Here is a 16,173-nt window from a genome sequence, read left to right as displayed (position 1 = left end):
ATCCATGAAGAATGGCTTCTGTTATCAAGTATTTTATTCCGTTATCAAGTATTCAGTTCAGTTCAGTGGCTGAGTCGCGTCCGACTCTTTGCGACCCCATGAATCACAGCATGCCAGGCCTCCCAGTCCATCACCAACTCCCAGAGTCTACCCAAACCCATGGTTGGATGGTGATGCCATCCAACCATCTCATCCTCTGTTGTCCACTTCTTCTCCTGCCCTCAATCTTTCCCAGCATCAGGGTATTTTCAAATGAGTCAGCTCTTCGCATGAGGTGGCCAAAGTATTGGAGTTTCAGCTTCAGCATCAGTCCTTCCAGTGAACACCCAGGACTGATCTCCTTTAGGATGGACTGGTTGGATCTCCTTGCAGTCCAAGGGACTCTCAAGAGTATTCTCCAACACTATAGTTCAAAAGCATCAATTCTTCGGCACTCAGCTTTCTTTATAGTCCAACTCTCACATCCATATATGACTACTGGAAAAGCCATAGCCTCGACTAGACAGACCTTTGTTGGCAAAGTACTGTCTCTGCTTTTTAATATGCTGTCTAGGTTGGTCATAACTTTCCTTCCAGGAGTAAGCGTCTTTTAATTTCATGGCTGCAGTCACCATCTGCAGTGATTTTGGAGCCCAGAAAAATAAAGTCAGTCACTGTTTCCACTGTTTCCCCATCTACTTCCCATGAAGTGATGGGACCGGATGCCATGATCTTAGCTTTCTGAATGTTGAGCTTTAAGCCAATTTTTTCACTCTCCTCTTTCACTTTCATCAAGAGGCTCTTTAGTTCTTCTTCACTTTCTGCCATAAGGGTGGTGTCATCTGCATATCTGAGGTTATTGATATTTCTCCTGGCAATCTTGATTCCAGCTTGTGCTTCCTCCAGCCCAGTGTTTCTCATGATGTACTCTGCATATAAGTTAAATAAGCAGGGTGACAATATACAGCCTTGACGAACTCCTTTTCCTATTTGGAACCAGTCTGTTGTTCCATGTCCAGTTCTAACTGTTGCTTCCTGACCTGCATACAGGTTTCTCAAGAGTATTAGTATTTTATTTCTACCTTCAATTCACAGATTCTTAGGGTTTAGGGGCTTCTTCTTGCCCATTCTTCTGCTACTGATGCTAATGCATGTAATTTTTTCCTATGGCAGTTGAGGCCATAAAGAAAAAGTCAGCAACAGATGACAGTCCCAAGTCTAGGGCTGCTCCAGAGAACTCTTCTTGACATAACTTGGTCTTTAAACACTTAATGAGTACATTCTTCCTTTTAAGCACAGAATTAGGCACAAAGAGGAGCTGGAATTTGGAATGAGATTTTTCACAGAAACAATGGTTACAACACACAGGTTGTGGGGGCAGGGCAGGTTGTGAAGAAGGAGGTATTGGTTTTCTCAATCTCATCTGCTAACATTATTTATGTGGCAAAATATCAAGTTCCCAACAGCCAATAAGCAAATAAAACTTGGAGGCCCAAGAGCACCCAGTGTTCACAGACTCTGCCAACACAAACAGAATTATATATTTCAACGTGTGATTCAACTTATATATACTTGTTCTCATCTCTGTGTCAGTATTCTAACAGAAGTTTCAAAATCTCTAGATCGTGAAAGTACTTCTCAAGCTTTACCAAGCCCTCAGGAAGGGAATAAACATTTCTTTAATCTTCGCCAAAGTCAGTAAATCAAAGAGAAGGGCACCACACAAAATGACCCCGACACACTATACCTTAAGTTACTTGTAAATTATTAGTGGTTGATCAGCAGCAAAATCTTCAAGACCATGACAGAACATAAAATAAGAAGCCTCTCTATTCAGAAAAGTCATCACACTTTGCAGAGATCACATTCAGATAGATCCTCTAACGTATAGTCCCTACTGAACAGTTATGGTTGTCGTTTCCTTCATGAAAGTGAAAATGAAAGTCACTCAGTCGTGTCCAATTCTTTGAGACCCCATGGACTACAGAGTCCATGAAATTCTCCATAGTCCATGAAATTTTATCCACTGGAGTAGATAGCCATTCCCTTCTCCAGGGCATCTTCCCAACTCAGTGATTGAACCCAGGTCTCCCACATTGCAGGTGGATTCTTTACCAGCTGAGCCACCAGGGAGGCCCAATGGAAAATTTAAATGCATCAAATGATACCCTCTTTTTTCAATTATTATTTATGTAATTAAAAGAGCAGAAGTGATATGGAGAAACTGGGAATGCAGTAAATGGGAGACTAGCCATGAGCACTAATAAAATTTACAGCACATCCATATATTTATAAACTCAAATAAACTATATTTCATGAGAGTACATCAAAACATGTCAAGTTAAAACATTCCATAGAAAACTCAAGATGGCCAACATCTACAGGGGCTACTTAATGCATTGGGTACTTACGGTCTAATTTAGTCACAAGCCACACTTCTGGAAATGCTATTAATTCTTTTATCTATTTATTTACTCACTCATTGCAGAATTATTTTTTGAACACTTCCAATGTGCCAATTGTCTGAGGAACAGATGTGACTGAAATTGAGAGGGTCTCCTCTTATAGTTTAGAATCTGGTGGGGAACATAGCTTTGACTCCAATTGTGCATTTCAGAATTCCTGTAAACAGAAGCATTAGCACTTTATGGTGTATAATAGTCATTTAATTTATAGGCAGATATCATTAAATTTGTATTTTACTAACATCCATAATAAGCGTAATTATCTGGTTTCCTTCCCCTCAGTGTATTTTAGGTAGACAATGAGAAGTTCCCATCATTATTCAAAAATATAAAAGAATAACAGTTGTTGCTACCATTTATTAAATGTGTGCTTCCTGCCAAACATTGTTATCAATGCTTTACATATTTTTATACATTTAGCTTTCACAACAATCATATGAAGTAAGTACTTTTCTCATCCCCATTTTTCAGACAAGAAAACCATACCACGCGTTCCATTCTCTTGGTTTCTTACTTTTGCAGTAAAACAAACCAAGAGAATGGAATGCATAGTCTGACGTCAAAACAACAAAAAATCATGATTTTGAACACTGCAACACACCCACTGTCCAGTAGAGGACACTCTCTCGGCATACCATTATCTTCCTGTTTTAGCACTCCTTGATGGATGCATTGGGAGTGCCGTATACAACTATAAATTATTTCAGTAGTAATTTTTGTGTTTAGTCTTCCATGAATGGGAAGCACTTTAAGTCCCGTACAAAAAGGCCAAGCAGACTGAAGTCAATGCTTACTGTTACTTGTTACCTTTTGTCTTAATAGCAAACTGTGGTTCTTAATAAAAATAACTAGTATAAGAGAACTGGGGACACATTTTAGGTCAGACTTCCTTGTCAAAACTATCATGTGGGGAGAAAAACACCATTTCCATCATACTCATCAACAGCAAATTTATTCCTCTCTTGTATTGTTTTATATTATGATAAATAAAACTAAGGTAATAGAACTAAGATAAATAAAATGATTTTGAATGCTTCTTCTATTCCACTTCAAGAAAACTTATTGAGAGAAAAAGGATATGGATTTTCAAGATTCTATCTGCAGACCTGAGTCATGTGAGTCATAAATGATGCCAACATCAAAACATCAAACTTAGCTGAAGAAACTAGGTAGACATTTAGCACCACAATGTAACTTTCTGACCTGGAGAAAACAAATCACTCAGCTGCTTATGAGCCTCAGTTTACCTGTAAATGGGATACTCTGCATGCTACTAAACACACAGGGCATTGTTGGCAGTAAAAAAACAATGGATGTGAGAGTGCTTTATGAGCTCTACATAGATTCCATTTAATTAAATTCACAAGCATTTGTTGGGCATCTTCAGTGTGATAGAGATTGTGGTGAGCCCTAAGGTTATAAGATCAATGGGATCCAGTCCAAAGCTTTCAAGCATTATTATGGCTAACATGTTAGTTTTAAGCCCTGTTTATGGCACAATAGAGTTGCATTTTATGTGTAGTATACACAATTTATAGTACACTTGGACTCTTGTTTCATAAATATTTACTGTAAGTATATGTTCATTTTCTAGGACATAAGGCATAATTTTGCACTTTTAAATTATTGCTGTGTCCTTGTGTTTTTATGACATGCTAACCATTATTTCTGTGATGTATTTGTTGACAAATCCTTGGTCGAAAGTACGTCAATTATAACATTGTTTGCATAAGAATCAAATATCACTTTATAACATGTGTTTTTAAAAATACACTCAAAAATACATTCAAATTTGGAGGCTGCCTATATCCTAAATTCAATTTTTGAGATCAGGCACTAAGACCTTGACAAATAGATATTTGCCCAAATAAACCAAAGCATGACATCTGAAGCAAATAAGGAACTGAATGTTCTTAAAATTCTATATATCATGGCTCTGAGGTTGTGTTTATTATAATCAAATATGCATTTTTCTTTGTCCCCAAAGGAGAAATTACCTCATTAATGAATCATTTATTTATCATTCATTTGATGAGCATTTATTGCATAGTCACAAAGATATGAACAATTTTTAAAATGTCAGATGAATTAATGATGTAGCCCCTGCCCTTGAAGATCTCTCAGAAATAAACATTCCCTGGGTCAGGATACAATGTCAAGGAGAGCTCATCAGAAAAACAGAAATAGCCTAGTCTCTGGCTGGACCACCATATCAACTCTGAAATGCCAACCTCCAAACATTTAAGTAGAAAAATAAAACTCCTAATTAGTTTCAGCCATTTTGGGCAAGTTTCTATAATTCATGGCTGAATGCATTTTCTAACACATAAACATCACTGACTCATTTGTAGCCCAAAAGACAGACTTTTTTTTCTTTGGGCAGAAGCAAAGGTAGAAATGTGCTATGATTTTGAAAGGATGGTAAGAAGCTGGGACAGGCTTCATAAAGCACTGGAAACTTCTAAAGTGTGACTTGTAAGGAGGCTTAGTATCTGTCTAGAAGCAAAGTGAAGGTCAAACGTCTCAGGAAAAAGCAAAGGCAGAAGTGAGGTCGTGAGGTCTGAGAGAACAAGGCTTTGCAGGAACACTGGCTGTGCCTGGTGTGGCTGGTATGCAGGGAATCGCCAGCGGCAGCTATTGCCTGAAATGCCAAGCTAAAGATTTGGGACTTTACATCTCAGGCACTGAGGTTTTGATCCCGAGTAGTCCAGGACCGCATTGCGTTCCTCCTCACTGGTGCTAACAGCCTTGATGAGAGAGACCTGAGCACTGTGGGATAGTGAGGGCTTGGGACTGTGGCTCCTAGAAAGGCTTATTAAGGAATGGCCCAATTGTCCTGCCAAACAGAAAGGCTATACACTCCGTACAGTTACAGCAGCACAGCACCTGCCATCACCTGGCCTTTCCAGAGGATGCCCACAGTGCTGCCTCTCAGCTTCTCTAAATATGAAGTTTGTTCCTTTTCAGCATATGGGATAAATCAGACTCACATGGTCATCCCACTGGAACCAACTGACGCACACAGGTCTCGATCCATCAGGAGACCAGCACTATTGTCTAAGGAAAACAGAGTGTCAGATTGTCCTTATTTATGTTGCTTTCTCTGAATTTGCTTTTCAGTTTGTAATCTCTAACTTTCTTCAAATAAAAGAAAATAGAGCAAACATTTCTTGAGCATCTACTGTGTGCCAAGCACTGTGCTGAGAATACAGAGAATTTCAACTTTATGGTGAGGAAGTTGGACACAACATTTAGGTCAGGACAGTATAATTTGGGGTGAGACACAGTAAATAGGGTTGCCAGATTGTGCAAACAAAAAGGCAGGATGCCCAGCTGACTCTGAATTTCAGATGAACAAGGTGTCATTTAACTTCATGTCCCATGCCTTATTTGAGACATACTCTAAAAGATTCATTGTTTATCTGAAATTCAAATTCAACTGGGTGTCTAATATTTAACCTGGCAATATTAATAGCAAACAATTTGTATAAAGAAAAGGAAACTATGAAAAAAAAAAAGATATTTTTGTCCCTAATAGGGGCCCAAAAGAGTGTCATAGTAGCTTCCATTATTGAATGCTTATTCAGTGGGAACACCCGACTACAACTAAACAAATTCCATATTTCTAACACTCATGCTGATTTGGTGCTCAAAATACATGACTAAATATTTTGAATATCTTCTTGCTCTACCCTGAAACTGAAAGTCATTCAGTCGTGTCCGACTCTTGGCGACCCCATGGACTACACACTCCATGGAATTCTCCAGGCCAGAATACTGGAGTGGGTAGCCTTTCCCTTCTCCAGGGATCTTCCCAACTCAGGGATTGAACCCAGGTATCCCGCATTGTAGGTGGATTCTTTACCAGCTGAGCCACAAGGGAAGCCCAAGTATACTGGAGTGGGTAGCCTATCCCTTCTCCAGTGGATCTTCCCGACCCAGGAATCAAACCAGGGTCTCCTGCGTTGCAGGCGGATTCTTTACCAACTGAGCTATGAGGGAAGACCTTTGCTCTACCCTACGTATACTTTTTCTAGGTTACTCCAAGAAGCAACTCAAAGGGAAATAGGTGCACTCAGCATTATATAAAATCTTTTAATGAAACAAAATAGCTGATGATGTCCAAATTACAAGTCGAATTGGCTCTTCCCCAGTTTTGCTGTTTTGTTTTGAAATGTGTTTTAGGTGTAACCTTGTGAATCCTCTGGACAGAGCAGGTGGGCAGGGTCAGAGACTAGAGCAAGGCTGAGCTACAAGGGATGTGGCCAGAGCTGGTGAAACTAATACTGACCAGGGTTCTTAGCCTTCTCCAGTTAATAGAAATTGACTAGGGGCCAGACAAGAAATTCAGGCAAGGCTTTATTGGGACTCCTGCTGCATCAGAGGGAGATGAGAACAAGTAACAGGTTCCCTTGTTCTCACTCTCCAAGGGGAGAATGAGTTTGTTCCTTATATGGAATAAGGTAGGAGTGTGTCCAGGAGTCGGGTCAGAGGGTGGCTTAAGTGGTTTGCCCATCCCTACTGAGGGCCGGGCACATGCTCAGTACCCTGCTTTTGCAGCCAACCCCCTGGTTCTCCCTTCCGGCTCTTCAGAAGTGGCAGTTAAGCTTTTTGGTCCTTTATATCTTTCTGTCCATAATTTGCCCCAATTGCACATGCACATAGTTATTTTTAGTCCGTATAGCTTTTTTGTGTTTTGTTTCTGGAGGAGAGGTTTGTCCAGGTGCAAGCATTGCAGCACTGCAGCAATAGATCCCAGGTCCCAGGCCTGTCTGAAGACAAGGCCAGATCAGGCCAGGAAGCTAATGGATTCCCAAACATATGGGAACACAACAGTGCAGCACAGTCCCGATACAGATTAATCAATGGGCATAAAAACAGCATGCAAGAGAAGCAGTGAGGGCAAAGCCAAGAGGGGAAAGGAAGAAAAAGCAGGGGCGATCGGGATGAGGAGCAAAGACCAAGCTTGAGGACTGGACTCCAATTCCTGGAAAGGATAAAGCAGGCAGAAGAAATGTTTCAGGCTTACAGGGCCCTGGTTTACTAAGAACAAGAAAAAAAGTTTTACATGGAAACCAAAGTGAGTTCTGATTGTTTGCTTTTTTTTTTTTTAAGCTATGACATAAAATGAGAATTTGTATGGAAACTAAGACTTTTTAAATTGGGAATTCACCTACTGTTACCAAATAGTGATACAGTATAACTATGGGCCATGCCATGTACTGAGATAGGAAATAAAGAATATAATATATAATATTAACAGGCTTCTCAGGCAGTGCTAATGGTAAAGAACCCACCTGCCAATGCAGGAGACAAGAGATTCAGGTTCGATCCCTGGTTCAGGAAGATCCCTTGGAGGAAGGCATGGTAACCCACTCCAATAGTCTTGCCTGGAAAATCCCATGGACAGAACGGCCTAGTAGGCTACAGTCCATAGGGTCACAAAGAATAGGAAACAACTGAAGTGACTTGGCATGCATGTACATATAATCCTATTAAGCAATTTCTGTTATTACTCTCAATTTACTTATGAGAAAATTGAGGCAAGGAAAGAGACACTGTGACTTGCTCATAGTCACACAGTAAGGAAGTTGGCACATTAGTTGAAATCCAGAAGTCTGACTGCAGAACTCAAACTCTAGTTCACTGTATCATATGGACTGTCTATGCAGCAAGGCCTGTCAATGCCATAAGCTCTATCCCTTCCCCCACTGAGCTCCAGAGCAGAGGTGACAGAGAAGATACACTGGTTAATCATAGCACACTAATGTAACACAAGCTAAGAGACAGTGAAATATGAAGTATTGGTAATCCAAAGAGGAAAGACAACTATTTCTGAATATTTCTCAAAGAAGATTATGTTTTCAGCTGCATCTGGAATGATGTATGGGCTTTTCTTCATATGATACGAGATAGATCTTTCTGAATGGAAGGAATGGGATGGTAAACACCTCCAAAAAGAGTGTTCAGGGGTGGGCAAGTTATTCCAAGAGGCTGGAACACAGGACACACTGTGGCAGGTGATAAGGATGGGCAGGTAGAGTTAAGTCCACTTGTGTGTGCTGTGGTGAAGTGTAGACCCACTGTGGGTAGCCATCCTGGGTTGTAAGCAGGGAAGTAATGCCATAAAAGACTGGAGTAGTGGGGAAGTGGATCAAGTGATGCGAAAGAGATACAGGTGCTGGGTGAAACTGGAATAAGACCCAAAATGTGAGTGAAGTGCTATTGAAACACATTCAGCCTCAAGATAGGCTGCCCAAGCCAATTCCAGCTCACCAAAAGTGAGGACTACAGATGCTGGGAATCAGGCCAGGCTGATATATAACAATGATACTAAGAGAAAACATGTTCCTATCTCTTTTACCAAGTGTCAGCTAGTGCTCTAAGTATTTTACATCAATTAATTCTTTACATCTTCACAAAATCCCCATTTTACAGATGAGAAAACAGAGAAATTAAGGAATTTTCCCAGAATCATATAGCTAGTTGACTGGAGAGAGCTTGTCTTTGGACACAAGCAGCATAACATCACAGGCTATGCTCTGAGCCATTACATTTCACTGCATCTCTAAAAACAGAATAGAAAATAGTATTGTAGTGAAGAGGAACTAAAAAGCCTCTTGATTAAAGTGAAAGAGGAGAGTGAAAAAGTTGGCTTAAAGCTCAACATTCAGAAAATGAAGATCATGGCATCTGGTCCCATCACTTCATGGCAAATAGATGGGGAAACAGTGGAAACAGTGTCAGACTTTATTTTTGGGGGCTCCAAAATCACTGCAGATGGTGATTGCAGCCATGAAATTAAAAGACACTTACTCCTTGGAAAAAAAGTTATGACCAACCTAGATAGCATATTGAAAAGCAGAGACATTACTTTGCCAACAAAGGTCCGTCTAGTCAAGGCTATGGTTTTTCCAGTGGTCATGTATGGATGTGAGAGTTGGACTGTGAAGAAAGCTGAGCGCAGAAGAATTGATGCTTTTGAACTGTGGTGTTGGAGAAGACTCTTGAAAGTCCCTTGGACTGCAAGGAGATCCAACCAGTCCATTCTAAAGGAGATCAGCCCTGGGATTTCTTTGGAAGGAATGATGCTAAAGCTGAAACTCCAATACTTTGGCCACTTCATGTGAAGAGTTGACTCACTGGAAAAAGACTCTGATGCTGGGAGGGATTGGGGGCAGGAGGAGAAGGGGATGACAGAGGATGAGATGGTTGGATGGCATCACCGACTCTATGGACGGGAGTCTGAGTGAACTCCAGGAATTGGTGATGGACAGGGAGGCCTGGCGTGCTGCGATTCATGGGGTGGCAAACAGTCGGACACGACTGAGTGACTAAACTGACTGACTGAATAGACTCATTAATTACAAAATTTTCAGGATCCAGAAAATCACTGTATTGTCAGCATGGTATGATAGAGGAGTTGGGTTAAATCAGCACTGAAGTGTTGAGATATGGAGAAAGAAACAAAACTTCTTCCTTTTGATCCCTTTGATGAAAATGATGCAATCTGGTAATTGTGGCTTCTCAACTAGTAGGCAGAGGTTGGCTATAGGAACTCATCACAAAACCAATATAAGTATTGGGTTTAATTTTATCTCTACTGATGTGAAACTGTGAGCTGGTTTTTTTTTTAACCTTCATTTTCTCTTCTATAAAAGGGTTAAATAAGTCATCCATGTCAACTCAAGGTAAGTTCTCAACTAATGGTAATTTTAGATGATCATAATGGTGGTAAAGATGTGATGAGTTCCCTGTCTCTAGAAGCAATCAACTCAGAAATAAGTGGCCATTTACAAATGCTATTTAAGATATATGGAGTTGTCCTTTCTAGTTCCTGGATTTTAGATTCATTCTAAGACATGGCCAAAGACTTGAAGGAGAATTATCTTATAATGCTGTCCCACTAACCTGATGTATGATGATCCTTAGATTCAGTACAACAGTTGGAAAAGCACCCAGAAAAAAAAAAATCACTGAAGTTTCATAACTACAACATGGAAACTCCAAAGAACAAAGGAAGAAATTATTGTGAAAACTTCCAACAGTTAACTGCTAGTGGATAACACTCCTAGAATCTAAGTTTCTCAACTTATTCCTGATTTCCCCATAAAGTATTAACAGCTAAGTCTACTATGGAAGTTTCCTTCATTGAAACAGACTAATAGTATCATATTGGTCAATTACAAAACCAGGATCAGTGTTAAAACAGGTGTTGCTTTATCCACATTAGGAATGAATCCATTTCTGCATCTGAAGCATGGCACTGTTTGCATTTATTGGAGCTTAGCTAGAAATTCAAGTTAGGTCAGGAGAATTAAGCCTTAAGTAACTTACAAACATATGTATAGATGTAATCTCTGAAGTTTTTGTTTCGTTGAATTTTTGCTTTTCATTTAAAAGTATAATACATATAATTCACTTGTGGTACCATCAGGAAGATCTACAAAGGCTTATAATTATAGACCTTGAAATGAATATCTCTGACCTAAAGAAAAGTTTTTTAAAAACTGGTTGAAAGAAACAATGTAATGCAGATAAAAGCCTCTTATCAGTTTACAAGACTTGAAGTTCACCTAAGAATTTGAGGGCAAGCCTAAATGTTGCTGTGCAGAGATACTAGTCAATCAGTTCAGTCGCTCAGTTGTGTCCGACACTTTGGACCCCATGAACCACAGCATGCCAGGCCTCCCTGTTCATTACCAACTCCCAGAGTCCACCCAAACCCATGTCCATCGAGTCGGTGATGCCATCCAACCATCTCATCCTCTGTTGTCCACTTCTTCTCCTGCCCTCAATCTTTCCCAGCATCGGGATATTTTCAAATGAGTCAGCTCTTTGCATCAGGTGGCCAAAGTATTGGAGTTTCCGCTTCAACATCACTCCTTCCAATGAACACCCAGGACTGATCTCCTTTAGGATGGACTGGTTGGATCTCCTTGCAGTACAAGGGACTCTCAAGAGTCTTCTCCAACACCACAGTTCAAAAGCATCAATTCTTCAGCGCTCAGCTTTCTTCACAGTCCAACTCTCACATCCATACATGACCACAGGAAAAACCATAGCCTTGACTAGACGGACCTTTGTTGGCAAAGTAATGTCTCTGCTTTTAAATATGCTGTGTGGGTTGGTCATAACTTTCCTTCCAAGGAGTAAGCGTCTTTTAATTTCATGGCTGCATTCACCATCTGCAGTGATTTTGGAGCCCAAAAAAATAAATTCTGACACTGTTTCCACTGTTTCCCCATCTATTTGCCATGAAGTGATGGGACCGAATGCCATGATCTTAGTTTTCTGAATGTTGAGCTTTAAGCCAACTTTTTCATTCTCTTCTTTCACTTTCATCAAGAGGCTCTTTAGTTCTTCTTTACTTTCTGCCATAAGGGTGGTGTCATCTGCATATCTGAGGTTATTGATATTTCTCCTGGCAATCTTGATTTCAGCTTGTGTTTCCTCCAGCCCAGATGTTCCTCATGATGTACTCTGCATATAAGTTAAATAAGCAGGGTGACAATATACAGCTTTGACGTACTCCTTTTCCTATTTGGAACCAGTCTGTTGTTCCATGTCCAGTTCTAACTGTTACTTCCTGACCTGCATACAGGTTTCTCAAGAGGCAGACTAGGTGGTCTGGGATGCCCATCTCTTTCAGAATTTTCCACAGTTTATTGTGATCCACACAGTCAAAAGTTTTTGCATAGTCGATAAAGCAGAAATAGATGTTTTTCTGGAACTCTCTTGCTTTTTCCATGATCCAGAGGATGTTGGCAATTTGATCCTGGTTCCTCTGCCTTTTCTAAAACCAGCTTGAACATCTGGAAGTTCACGGTTCGCATGTTGCTGAAGCCTGGCTTGGAGAATTTTAAGCATTACTTTACTAGCATGTGAGATGAGTGTAATTGTGCAGTAGTTTGAGCATCTAATTGCAAAAGTTGGAAAATGGAATGAGATCAGGATTTCCATGCAGGTTTTGGCATTCCTTTAATTTATGACTTTGAACATCATCTACGTCTCTGGGTCTGTTTCCTCAGCTGTAAAATGAAGTAATTGTATGTATGATTTCCAAGGACATGCAGGCTTTAGAAACCAGAGGATTCACATGCACTCCTTACATCAAGAGGGCTTGTCCCCAGTAGAGGTGAAGCACAGGGACTTTAGCTATGCTGCTGAGTTCACATCTCAGTGCTGCCATCCGTTTATAGTGGGAGCACAGCCTACTTTCAGGGTTTCATGCCCTGCTTTGTAAAACTGGGATAATGATAATACTCATAGGATTGTTGGGAAAACTGAAAGAGTTAAAATTTTAGGAGAAAACAGTTCTTAGCACAGCATGAGGCTCACTGTAAAAATCTCTAGGCTCACTACCATGCTGAATTTCTTAAGTTTTATTATCCAAACCTCACATCCCTCCTGTAAAGCAAGCTGATAGTCTCATCCCTGAGAGTCAGGATGCTATACAATTGGTAAGATTGTATAGCAGGAGCTATACAGGAGCTATACAATTGGTAAGATCAAAATGACATTTGAACCATGCAATAAAGAGACTCCCAAATCTTTTCATCTTTGATCACATAACACTGTCTCCCCAGTTTTTTCTTCCAGTTCTTTCTAGCCCTTTCTTCATGCAGAACCAAAGTTCACCACATAAAAGTTAGCAAATGCGTTCAAGGAGGTGATATGTTTAAAACCTTCCCTGGAGGCTCAGATGGTAAAGACTCTGCAATGCAGGAGACCCGGGTTTGATCCGTGGGTCTGGAAGATCCCCTGGAGAAAGGAATGGCTACCTACTCCAGTATCCTTGCCTGGGAAATCCCATGGACAGAGGAGCCTGGCGGGCTACAGTCCATGGGGTTGCAAAGAGTTGGACGTAAGTGACTAACACTTTCACTATTTTAATGCTTAAAACCACATTTGCAACGACTTGAAAGTTCTAGAGTCAGATAATCTGTCCTAGAATCAGATATGACTATGGAAATTAAGTAAATTCTCTCCTCTGGAGTTCCTTATGTTAGTGAACACTATCACCTGCCACAGTCTCCCAAGCTAAGTTTCTAAAATGAGGTTACTACCATAAAACCAAAAGTTGTACTCATGAGAACAGGTAAGCCCATTTAATTATCAAGAGAGAAATACAAAGTGATTCTCATATAGAGGCCAAATATTACATTGATCCAATCAAATATCTATTACTGATAAAATATGTCAAAACTATAGCATAATATATAGTAGTGTTAGTCAAAATTTATCATTGTGTTTAACTACGGCACACAACAAGGTATTTCCATTAAAATCAAAGGAAGAAAAAAAAGCAACCACTGACACATATGTAATTTCTTCTCTGGAACATCTAAACAGTGCTATAGGATATGAAACTGGTACAATAGATGTGACTACTATAAATAATGAGAAAAAGTATTATTAATTTAAAATAATTATATATATGTAAACTTCAGTAAACCAAGCAAGCTTCCAGAATTATAAGAGGATTTTTAATAAAGTAACTAAATACAAAATAAATATTCAAAAATTAATAGCATTGTGTCTTACCATCACCACTACAATAGCCTCTCATAAGAGAGGCTCTTTTCCTCCTCTTGTTCACACCTCTTATAATCTATTTTACACAAAGTAGCTAGGTATACCAGTGGCGGATTCATTTCGATATTTGGCAAAACTAATACAATATTGTAAAGTTTAAAAATAAAATAAAATTTAAAAAAATAAAAAGTAAAACAAATCTGATCATGCCACTGGCTACCTTCCTATCCTTCTGCATCTTAAATACAATCAGATTCATAACTCTGGCCTCACTCCCTGCTCAGCCTCATTGCCTGCCTCTATCCCTTGCTTGTGTCTCTTCTTCCTTTGGAGAAGATGTGGACTACATTGCAGAGAGGTGAGGACTAAGACTGTTCTCATGAAATTCTAGTAGCACATCTGGAAAAAACTAATAAACAACTCTGAGATTCATAGAAAACAATAAACAGATAAGGGTGGGAATTATAATTTTATAAAGAAAGTAAAATAAAAAGAACTATCCTCACAATATATTAAGCTCTATTATACCTATATTTCAAAGCTATAGTCACTAAAGTAATTAAGTAAAATAAGACTAAAATAATTGCTAGTGAATGCAACATTTAATATATGATAAAGGCAGAATCCCATTTAACAGGTAAAGAGATGGATGTATTCAACAGACTTTATTCAAGAATTTGTCTATATAAAGAAAATTTTCTTTGATTTTTTTACTACACATCATAAAATAAACCAATGTGCAGATAATTTATCTGTTAAGTATTAAATATATAAACAGAACTGATAGATAACGCTTTAAGGATCTCAAGGATCTTGTGATAGAGAAAAGCTTTCTCAGCTTACATGCAGTGAATGAAAAGACATCTCTACAGTAAAAGTAATCATGAAAAACTTTAAATTTCTTGAAAATTACTTATAAATAAAACTATTTAAAAATGTGCTTCTAATATGATAATATTCTATATAGAATGTTTACAAATCAGTAAAAAAATCATTCAAATCCCAAAACAAAAATAGGCAAAGGAAATCAGTAAATAATTCACATAAGTAAATGACAAATGTGTACATACTAAAACAATGATCACCTGTCTAATAATCAAGTAAATATGAATTTAATGACTAAATATTAAGTATTAAAGTAGTACAGATTTTTCAAAGATAATCCCAGGGTTGGCAAGGATGCATTAGACAGGCACAACTGATAAAGAAGAGTTAATTGGCACAACTTGATTAAAATGCAATCTGGCAATGTAAATTGAGAGTTTTTAGAAAATTTATTATCTATGACATCAGTAATATTCCAGAAATACATCCTGAATAGTCAACATGAGTACATATATTTGTGTACAAGTATACTTAACTTTCATTTTTCACTTTCATGCATTGGAGAAGGAAATGGCACCCCACTCCAGTGTTCTTGCCTGGAGAATCCCAGAGACGGGGGAGCCTGGTGGGCTGCCATCTCCGGGGTCACACAGAGTTGGACACGACTCAAGCAACTTAGCAGCAGCAGCAGCAGCATACTTAATAATACAATATTAATTATAATGGAAGGAGAAATGTTTCTAGCCTAAGTGTATAATAGGGCAAAAATTAAACATGTGATGATATATCTCATTTATGAAATATAGTTTTAACTATTTAAATTAATGTTTTGAGAGACTAAGACTTATAGTATCAGAAAATACTAATGATATAATGTTGAGTAAAATAAAAGTTTATCCTACTAAGCCACATTCAATATCATCCTAATTTTTGTGTATATTTATACAATAAAACTTTAGGTAATATAATGAATTTTAAAATTAGTTATCTTAGGATGGTTAAACTACCATTACTTTTTATTCTTCAATGTTTTATATTTTTTTTAATATGTTCACTACTATTACTTTTAGAATATTATCATTTTGGCACCAAAAATTATTTTAAGTTTAGCAAATGATTAAAAGAAGAGAAACAAACTTAAGAATTTAAGGAGAAACTCAAGGGAAGGTTTGTTTCAGAAAAGTTAAAACTTGATTTTCATCTGTAAAGTGATAAAATGATTAAAATCAGAATATTGAGAACAGTATAAGAATATGATCAATAAGCATATGCAAAAATATTACAGCTTAATCAATAGGCTATAAATAAAATAACAAGACAAATTACATAATGGCAAAGTATTTCATTGATTAAATTAGTAACAAGG

General features: G+C 38.4%; 1 pseudogene; it reads left to right on the top strand.

The window, feature by feature from the left end:
- The window catches only part of LOC102280973 (protein SET-like), a 59,654-nt pseudogene extending 52,310 nt beyond the window's left edge, over nt 1-7,344 (top strand).
- The last annotated feature ends 8,829 nt before the right edge of the window (nt 7,345-16,173 follow it).

This window comes from Bos mutus, chromosome 6, assembly GCF_027580195.1.
Source record: "Bos mutus isolate GX-2022 chromosome 6, NWIPB_WYAK_1.1, whole genome shotgun sequence".
NCBI lineage: Eukaryota > Metazoa > Chordata > Mammalia > Artiodactyla > Bovidae > Bos > Bos mutus.
This window is presented reverse-complemented; position numbering and strand designations above follow the sequence as displayed.